This window comes from Passer domesticus, chromosome 7 (genome assembly GCF_036417665.1).
Source record: "Passer domesticus isolate bPasDom1 chromosome 7, bPasDom1.hap1, whole genome shotgun sequence".
In the NCBI taxonomy this organism is placed as follows: domain Eukaryota; kingdom Metazoa; phylum Chordata; class Aves; order Passeriformes; family Passeridae; genus Passer; species Passer domesticus.
The window spans coordinates 6,685,895-6,695,181 of record NC_087480.1 but is presented as its reverse complement, the minus strand read 5'-3'; the positions used below and the strand labels follow the sequence as shown (position 1 = coordinate 6,695,181).

Here is a 9,287-nt window from a genome sequence, read left to right as displayed (position 1 = left end):
ACAACCCCTGAGGGGCACAGTCCAGTCCCAGTGACTCCCTTCCCAGAAGATCCACAGCACCAGGGGTGCTGAACAACTCAGGATCCCCCTGCCTTAGTGCAAGTGTAACCATTTGCCTCTGTTTTCCATTTTAACCTGCTCCCAAGCTGAGAACACAAGTGCTGTGGAAACCTTGATTCGCCAGTAGCTCATCACAGCTTTCCACTGTGCCAGACTGTCACTAGGCTGTTGTGGTCTTCCTCCTTGAATTTTTAATTTCATTTCTTGTAAATATACATATACAAGGCCTGTGCACAGCATTGATTACCCACCATGTCCTTTTCCCTCCCTCCTTTTCTGCTGCTTTCTTCTCTCCCCTGCTCTTCTGCTGGATGGTAAAATGAGGGAGCAGGATGTGTGTGCAGGGAGGAGAGGGGAGCTCGCACAGGGGGTGGCAGGAGGATGGGGCTGCTGGGGACAAGGGACAAGCTGCTGTCCCTGGCTCAGTGGTGATGCAGAGTGTGTTGTGCAAGGCTGCAGAAGTGTTGGGGTGACGAATGAACTTGTTGTGACATGGGAAAGGGCTGGCACAAACTCCCAGTTCAGTTGGATTTTCCTTGCAAACAGAAAGGGTTAAGCTGACTAGGGAATAATTGAAGTTTGAAAATGTTTGGATGAGAATTGGTATTATTACAGCCTTTTTTTAATAGAAGGGTGAGCAAAATCATAATTGGAAAATTTTGTCCTCTATATGGATGTTGAATATAACGTCATTTATTGCAGATACTATTTTTTTAAAAATTAAACCGAGTGACTTCAGGGTGGAGTTTCTGGTTTTTCTGTTTGGTTGGTTGGTTTTTCTTGCTGGCTGAGGTAAATCATTACTTTCACTTGGCTATGGAGGTCAGTTGTTTGGTTGTCTTTCTTTTTTTTTGTAAAAGGTACTGAATTATTACTGGGGACTGATAAGCATTTTGATGAATAATGAGGGGAGCTACATTTTCTACCCTTTAAATATGAGATAAATGCTACAATTAAATACCCAAACATAGGATTGAAATTTTCCTTGGTTTAACCTGACTTAATGCAATATTCTCTCTCTGCACAATTATAAGTGTGGTTGCTCTAGGGAAAATGGGGGGTTGGATTGCAAATCTCTGTCAGAAGCATTTCCTGAAGGAGTCTGCTGAAGATAGAGCCGGGCAGGAGAATGCAGAGAACGTTTCTGGTCCTTGGTGATGTGCAACACCCGGGCTCACGAACAACAGGAACTGCCACGCTGTTTCCAGGAACAGCACTCAGAGAGGGAGGAAAAGGCCACACACCGAATCATCATGACTTGGTGCCTCCTCCCAGCTCTGAGGAAGGGTTTGAAAGCACAAAAGTTTCACCAAAGCTACAGTGTTTATTTGCTGTTGATCACACTGTCCCACATGAATTTCTTTAATGCCTTTTAAAATCCATTTTCAGTCTCCACAACCTCCTGAGGCACTGACTGCCACAATGCAATTATGGATGGTAGGAAAGAGTATTTCCTTTTGGGTGTGTCTGTTTTAAACCTGCTGCTAAATGCCTTTGTTGGATACCCCCTCAGCTTTTGTACTGAGTGAACAATTACTCTGCATTTACCTTCTCGGTTTTACAGACTGCCATAATTTCCCTCTGCAGTCATCTTTTTTTTCCAGCCTGAAGAGCCTTTGTCTATTTCATTTCTCCTTGCAGTGAAACTTCTGTATCTCAAAAAAAGATAAATGTGAGCTTTTTATTACGCCTCTCTTTTTTCCTCCATTCAGACAAAAGTGTCAAGGAAACCTTGTACAGGAATGCCATGGTTAAAGGTTTCTTTGGTCCTTCTTTGTGCCAAAATAATTAGCTTTTGGCTCTTGGAAATTACCAAAAGCTTCTGAAAGGAAGAGAAAATGTTGTTTTTGTAATCCCCTCCAGTATGAGATTGTGTTCATATACAAAACTAGGTAAGAGAATGCAGCAAATAAACAGAAGCATCTGGGTTTGAAGTTCTCCTTTGTTGCCAACAAACCTTCCAACTTAATATACAAAAATTGAGTGAGTGCAAGGAAGTGACAAAACTGGGACCTGAGAGTTCAGGAAGTTCAGTAATTCAGTCTGTACTGAGCAAGGTCAGCAGCACTAACAGGACACAGCATCTCCAGAGAGAGTGGGGCTTTTTATTCTACTTAGTCCAGAATAAGCACAGTATCTTCTATTATGTCTAAACCTGAAGGGACAGAGGAGTAAAAGAGAACACATTTTTATTTGAAGTTTCTGTGTTCCTATCTGGCACAAATACTCCATCTGAGAGAGACAAATGCAAATGTCTCCAGATCTGAGCACAGCCATCTGCAGGGAGCACCTTGCTGTCCTTTCAGTCTGGCAAAGTCACAAAGCTCTTCCACCTTGTGCCCTTTTTTCCTACCTTGTCGCATTCGAGCTGACTCTTCAAGACTCTGTACACCTACTTCTTCCTTCCTGCTGTGTCTCAGTTCTTTGGATTTCCCATCTGCTGTGTGCTGCTGGCAGTGTTGCTGCCCTGCACTCCCCTCCTGCCATCTCCCCTTTCCATGTCCCTACACAGAGAGCTGCTCTCAAAAGATGAGGTTGTGTCCCTGCCTAAGGTCTTCCTGGAAACTTGTTTCTTACAAACAAGATACCAGATATCTTAGGAGAGGAGCTTTCACTTCTTCTTCTTCATCATTGTCTATCTAAAAAAAAAATTTTAAAAAAATATTGAAGAATGAAAAGATCTTGGTTTCATTTTCTCATGCACTTGATTTTTGCTGAGTTTCCTGCTAAGTCCCCACTGCTGCTTGGGCCTTTCCATCCTGTCCCACCTCTTTGTCTTGTTTGTTACACTCACTGATTGGATCATGGCTGAAATTAGCTGGTGAGAACTACAGGGCAGGGCTGATACAATTTTAAGCTTTTTTTTTTTTAATAGTGGCAACAACAAAATTAGCACTTGTGCAACTGGGGAAACAAGGTAGGAAAGTTGGGTACCCATGGAAAATGCTGGTGAAGGTCTGTAACAGAACCAGTGAGTGCTCACGTGGCACCTTGTGTTCCAAGTAGATCATTCTGTCTGCTTTTGTAACTCTCTTTAATAAACAGTCATTAGGATTAAATATGGGATTCCTTTGAGGGGAAAAATATTTTGTGAAAATTGCTTATAGTAAAATGCAATGATAATTAAACAACTAAATAATGATAAACATATTCATGTCATGGAAGTGTTTGCTTTCTGTAAGATGATGATGATCTGTTAAGGATATGTTGGAAATGTTAATATTCATCCCTAAATAATCATATTTACTGTTTGGGACCAATAAGTTATTTTAGGTGCCCTCAGCACAGAGTTAATGGAGTGGTGTCCCATTAATATTTTGGAGACTGTCCCCAATTTTATTAAGACACAAGATGCCACGCCAGTGAGGGACAGCTGGTGCTCCCAGTGCAGTGAAATGATGGTGAGGGGTGAAAGGTGACTTGCTGAGCTGAAATCAGAGGGCTGAGGCTTCCAGCAGGGTCTGGTCTGCTTCGGATCAGGCACAAGCAGCACGTGGAGTGCAGGCAGGTTAGCTAAACTTTCTCTGTGGGAGATACTTTGAACTCTGCAAGGGAGAATTTCTGTTGCAGGCAAGCCATGTCTATAGTAAAAAATCATAACTGTGTCCAGAAATGAAACAGCCAAATGTGGCTTTTGCTTTATGATAAATCCTGTCAGTTCAGAGCAGGTCCCCAGCCCATGAGTATTCTTTGCTACAAAATAAATGCTGATAGGTAATAGATGAAACAGTGTGAGCCTCTCTCTTGGTGGCACAAATCTGCAGCATAGCCTGGGAAAGCGACTCTCCTAACCAGTCCCTGTTGGCTCTAGTCTATTTAAACATATGTATTTTCAGGTTTCAGTTCTGGTATGCTGCTTTTATGACTCTTCCTCACAGGAACCCAGGCAGAAGGATATAGTTTTCCTCAGAAGTGGCAATTTTTTAGTCTGTCTTTATATTTCACATTGTAGAAAGTAATAAAATCCAAATCCTGCCACTGGTGCATTAATTTAATTCAAATTGTTGCTTTCCACATTGCTAATACTGTTTCTTTTTTTCCCCCCCCTTTCTTTTTAAATGCCTTTCATCCAAAGATCCCAAGCTGATTTGGCCTGATTCCCAGGTACAGCTTAGCAACACTTAGCATAAGACCAGTAAAAGGAAGTAACGGGGAATTTCACGCAGTTCTTGGCTGGCTGTCAATTCCACTGCACCTACAGTCGGAGCATCCCCTGCCCGTGAGCCCCTGCTTCCCGTGGCTGTGACTGCCTGATGCAAGGCTCCTGTCTCGGCCACAAATCCCTCTCCCTTTCTCTTACCCCCCAAGAACAAGCTCTGTTGTCTCCCATTGTTTATCAGCAAGAGATAAATCTTTCCTAGGGGAGAGCTTGGCAGGACATATGGGGGCTTGGGGCTGGGGTCATTAATCTGATGTTATTTGCTGTTGGATTACAAACATGCACTAGGCTGAAGCACACACTTTCGGTTTTGTATCTCCCTGTATAGGTATGTGCACAATTTTAATTTTTTTTTTCTTCTGAGGTTTAGAGTAACACAATTCTCCAGTTTGCTAAACATGAGAAGGTTTCAGTTTCTTTTTCAGCAGCCAGAATATTTTTCAAACTTTTATTCTGAATGTTGTTTCTTCTTTGGAGAGACTCTTGGACTTTGAAACCTGTTCTCATATGGAAAGCCTTGCCTATCTGGAAATCTGTTCTGGCTCGCTTTGCTGTTCAAAGTGCTGCTTCGTGGGTTCATTTTATGTCTCCTCGGAGACATTTTGTCAGAATTTTGCTTATCTACCAGTATTGCAAAACGATCCCCCATCTTAGGCAACCAATCGCTTCCTCATCCCCTTCTCACTGGTCTTTAAAGCAAAATGGAAATTAAACTGTCTGCTGTTATGCAGGCTGTGGATCTGGCTTTCACCTTTGGACTCTGGGCAGTATTAGCTGTGCTTGCATAAAAACTTTGCAGGAAGAGCAAACCTTGTGAACAGCAAAGGGTTAACATGTCTGAGGGAGAAGGGGAGAAAATCAGGATGGCTGGACTCTGCCCCTTTGCTAAGTGGCTGCTTTTTCTGAAGTACGTAGAAGACAGATGAAAAACCTCAGAGTTGCCCTGAATTATCTTCTTGAGCACACAGCTCTCTCTTTTTGTAGTTAAATATGACAGTTATAGTGCAGTATTTATGCACAGTCAATAAATCAGCAGAAAACGTGCTGCAGTCAGGGCATGTATCCATAGTCTGTTCTTTATATTTTAGCTGAAAATGGAATTCCTGAATTTGCTGAAGCCTGTGAAAAGAAATTCAGGTGCACATCTCTGCCGGAGACTTAGACAAACTCTGATGGCTCACAGTAGCCAGGGTTTGCTCCTCAGCTTCCATTACTGTCCTCCCATCTGCAAACCCATATTCCTGAGAAGCAGTGAAAAGGCAAATTTTGAATCAGGCTCCCAAATTCTAGAATGGAATCATTGCAGAAAGGAGATGGAGCAAGTGAAAGGGGCAGAAATCTTCAAGGATGAGTTACAATTTTGTGGAAGTTTGCAGTGTAGTTACAGAAAAGAAAAAAGGTCCTGCTGAGTAATATCCTGGAAAATACTGGTTTGGGGGTTTTGTTTGTGTTTGTTGGTTTGGGGTTTTTTTCTGTTTTGTTTTTCCAGAAGGGGCTGTGTGACACACTGGCAGAAGCAGCCTGGCCTTTTCCAGTGTCTGGCTTAAGAGCAGCTAACTGCTGACAGGGGAGAATATTTTGCCCTGATACAGCACACAATATCACAGGACCTGAATTTGCTCAGCTTCTGCCATCTTGAATATAACTGTGAAGGAGCTGTTATTTAGAACAATTTCTTACCTTCCACACCCGGGTCCAGCTGCACACAAATTCTTTAAGTTAACAGGGGATTTCACCTTTCTGAAAGGGACAGCACAGATCTATGGTTGCCTAAGATCTAAACCCTTCTGAATTCTCACTGTGGGACTGAAAAATGCACCTTCTGTGGTGCCAAGTAAGTCCCTTAGCTCTGGGGACGGCCTCTTTTTTTGTGTGATAGGGATCACACCTCCCAGCACACAGCATGGATTAATCTGTATTTTTGTAGTGATTTAGCAGTGACCATTTCTGCTCTGGCTGGAAGTGTTTTAAATTAAGCAGGAAAGTCATCAGGGCAGCTGTATTACACGACCAAGATAGGGAGCCACAGCAGCAGAGGGAGGTTTGAAGGGTTTAGCTGTTGATCCAGATTTTAAGGAGATAATTTCTGACTAATGTGTCCAGTGTGCCCCAAATTCAGGTGGCTAATTGGTGCCAAAGCTGAGCACCTTCACTGTCTAAAGCAGCAGGGCTTCTGTCTCACAGGTGTGTTACTTGTTCAGGGCCAAAAGCAGCTAGGTGAGAAAAAAGTAAGATGAAGCAATATAAAAGTGTTAAGAAACGAACTGTTAGTGCTAAAATCCTGTTAGAGGCAACAGCTTAGATGTTAAGCTGTGTTAGAACAAGAAAGAGAGAAATAATACTTTGTCAGCACAACAGGGAAAAATACCACTGATCTGTTTGGTTCAAAAATTGACTAGAATTAGCAATCCAGAATTCTGTTCCGTTTTACTATGGGATAGAATATCTACATAGAAATTATTTCAAAATATTTAATTATAGGAGAGCTTAACCTGCTGTACCTGTTGTGATTAATTTCCCCATAAAGACAGTTTCTTTAACTATTGCAGCTGAAGAAATGTAGCAGATTTCAATTAAAAACTGAGAAAAGTTTAAACTTTATGGAGATGATGAATGTCCACTGCCAGAGCTGCAAGGTAGTCAGCACTGCAAAAACAAACTGTATGGAGGAGGAGTAAAAGCCATTCTAGCTGTATCCATGCATGTTAGCAACCATGGTGTCTGTAATCTCAGGAATAAAAAGTGTCATTAAACTAAATAAAAGTCTTGCATTGTACCTAGAAGACTGGTAGACTTTAGCTCTTGTGGTGTCCAGCTGGAGCAGGATCCAAAAAACAAGATCCTCGAGAGAGAAAGAGGGAGAGTATGTGAACCTTGCCTGCTGCTGCCCTTGGAAAGGTCAGCCTGTGAAATGGAAAACAAGAGTTTCATTCTGACCTTTAAATACTACGTTTGTATAGGAAAGAAGTAGCTTTTAGGTACCTGGTGATCTGGAATATAAAAAAAAAGGTGAGGACATGAACTTGTAATTGTTTAGCATTTCATACAGCCAGACAGGAGGCTGCAGGACACTGGGCGCTGGGTTGCCAGCTGGAATTGGCTGAGGTCAGCTGGAGGCAGAAGGAGTCTCTGACCTCATCTGGGTGACACGAGAGCAATGCAAAGGTGGCCTCATCGAGTCCCAGTGCCAGGACCTGGCAGTGTTAGGTGGCAACTTTTACCAATCCTTCAGTTTCCATTCAGGCCTTTGCAAATCCATTCCTGTCCAGGAGTTATCTTTCCAGGCTAACATGCAGTAGAAAAATACAGTATCTGCATTTTTATCTTATCTATAGAGATTCAAATCCCATTTGTTTCAGTCTGGCTCCATTCATGTGCACTAATGACTTGCGTAAAAATATTTATCTGTTTATCCCTCCTGGCCTTTCTGCTATGATTGTTAAAAATCAGAAACCTTAATTGCAGATACACATGCACAGCTTATGGAGGGCCTGGATAATGGAATGGAGTCTTTGAGTTTGACAGTATTGTTTTTCAACTATTTAATTTACCTACTTTTGGTTCAATAGAATTAATTAATGAGATAATGTTATTTGAAAAATATCTGTAGAGTTTTTTTAAAAGACAAATGTCTTTCTAAAGGCAATATGGAGACCTGGCAAGTCCTGTGTGCAGGTGTTGGGCTTTTTCTGGGGACAAAAGGGATGAGTACATGCCTGAATCAAATGAGTTTGCATCTCTTGATTATTCTGATTCAAATGGGCAATGGTATCTTTACCAACATTTGTATTTTGTAATGCTTTGTAACTGGGAATTAGAATTCACCTGTGATGTTGTGCAACAACAGTATTGTCCAAGTGCTTCACAAAAATGGAGTGAGAACCGAAAGTGATTCTGCTGCTGTTAAAATGAATGGCAAAAAAATATGTGGAACAAGCCTTTAAATTTAAAAGCACTGGAAAATATTATCAGTTTCTTTATTATTTTAAAGTAAGATTCATGTTGGCAGTGCTTCTTTTGTGTGTTTTGGATTTACTCCTAGAAGAAAACAAGCATTCAAGAGTGGACATAGTGCTAAATACTTCCTCAGGCTCCTTCCCCTTATCTGGTTGCTGTTAGTGGTGGCTGCCAGGCCCTTTGGAGCAGGAAACCTTGAAGAGAAGTCTCAAGGAGGATTTAATTTCTCTCCAAAATTACCTGAAAGGAGGTTGTAGCCAGGTGCAAGTTGGGCTCTTTTCCCTGGCAATTAGTGGCAGAACAAGAGGACAGAGTCTTGAGCTGTATGGGGAGGTTTAGGTTGGACATTAGGAGGAATTTCTTCACAGAAAGGGTGATTAGAACAGGCAGCCTGGGGAGGTGGTGGAGTCACCGTCCCTGGAGGTGTTTAAAGGAAAACTGAACGCGGCACTCGGTGCCAGGGTCTGGCTGGCCAAGTGCTGCTGGGCCAGCGGTTATCTCAGAGAGACTTTCCAGGCCAATTGTCTGTGATTCCTCCTTTCAGATAATACTTTTAAAATTATTTTTGAGTGGTAGGAAATATTGTAGGGTTTATGTATTTTCAGTTTTGCCACAGTTAGTTTGTTGCCATCCTGCCTTGACCCAGGTACACTGAGGCGCCCTGTCAGCGTGCGATGGCCAGATCCAGGCACTGCCTGAGGGAGATGGCTGTTACCCGACCCGGGAAAGGATCGCATGTGGGGACCTGGGGATTCAGTGCTTTAGTGAAACCTCTGGAGACCAGGAACGGGTGCCATAATGCCACCGGGTGAGCTGCTGAGACGCTTCGCTCGGCTCCCCGGCACCAGCACACAGCTCCTACATACTCGGGCCGAGGTGAGGCGGTGGCGGGAGGCACAAGGCGGCGGCGCGGTGACTCAGCCGCGGGTACCGGGAGGTACCGGGGGCAGGCGGCAGGACTAGGATCGGGACCGGCCGTGAGGGGCCAGCCCGTGAGGGGCCGGGCGGGGCGGCCCCTGGAGCGCGGGGCGGGGGACCCCGCAGAGGGGCGGGGCGGGCGCTGTGTGTGTGTGACAGGTGCGGCGCGCGCGCGCCCGCCGTCACCCCGCTC

At 43.6% G+C, this 9,287-nt stretch overlaps 1 long non-coding RNA gene across 1 annotated transcript; it reads right to left on the bottom strand.

Annotated features, from left to right (window-relative positions):
• Positions 1 to 2,663: 2,663 nt before the first annotated feature.
• Positions 2,664 to 9,285, bottom strand: LOC135304341 (uncharacterized). The gene is made up of 2 exons (XR_010365753.1): positions 8,417 to 9,285; positions 2,664 to 7,123 (listed from the first exon to the last, which is right to left on the bottom strand). It is a non-coding gene; the product is annotated as an uncharacterized LOC135304341 (long non-coding RNA).
• Positions 9,286 to 9,287: the final 2 nt, after the last annotated feature.